The sequence below is a fragment of the Plasmopara halstedii genome (genome assembly GCF_900000015.1).
Source record: "Plasmopara halstedii genome assembly, contig: Scaffold_323, whole genome shotgun sequence".
In the NCBI taxonomy this organism is placed as follows: Eukaryota; Oomycota; class Peronosporomycetes; order Peronosporales; family Peronosporaceae; genus Plasmopara; species Plasmopara halstedii.
This window is the reverse complement of record NW_020187244.1, coordinates 786,173-786,853: the sequence shown is the minus strand read 5'-3', so window position 1 is coordinate 786,853 and position 681 is coordinate 786,173.

Sequence of the window (681 nt, the reverse complement as noted above, 5' to 3'; positions counted from 1 at the left end):
TGAGTTCTGTTGAGCCTCAGGAAGGTAGAGGTCAACAGGGCCCAGCCCCGAAGAGCTCTGCGCTCTTGAACACGGAACGTGTATGCAAGCCGGGCTTGCTGGTCGCGGAGGCGCCAATTTAAGGCTTCGAGAAGCCATGGAAGATCATCATCGATTCCGGGGCGTCGGGCAATTATGCTTGACGCTCTATGATGGAGGGAAGTCAGCTCTATGCTGAGGCGCTGAAAGCGCGGTTGGGTGACATCGTCGACGGGGACGCGTGTCACGGTCCCGAAGGTCGCTGTGGACTTTGGAGTCAAGTTCCTTGACTTTGATAGCGTGGAACGCTTTCTAGTCTTAGACAAGCCATTTCATGATGCACACATCATTGGATCATCTTACTCAAGTGTTTCATCCGTTTGCATGGATGCAAGGTATGACCTCATCCTAGGAATGACATAGTTGGAGCACCATGAGCCATGGATTGATTGGAGGTCAAAGACCTTGGGCGCTACGCGCACGTCTCCTGGTGGAGCTTTGGCGAGTCATGAACCCACCTCTGCTAGAAGACAAAAGCGCTATTGGCGAGAGCACTGGACCGAGACGGTCAACGTGCTAGATATCGGAATTTCCGAGTTGGTAGACACCAACAATGCATTGGACTGGAGTCTCGAGCGTGGCTTGCGGGCTGATCGTAGAGTA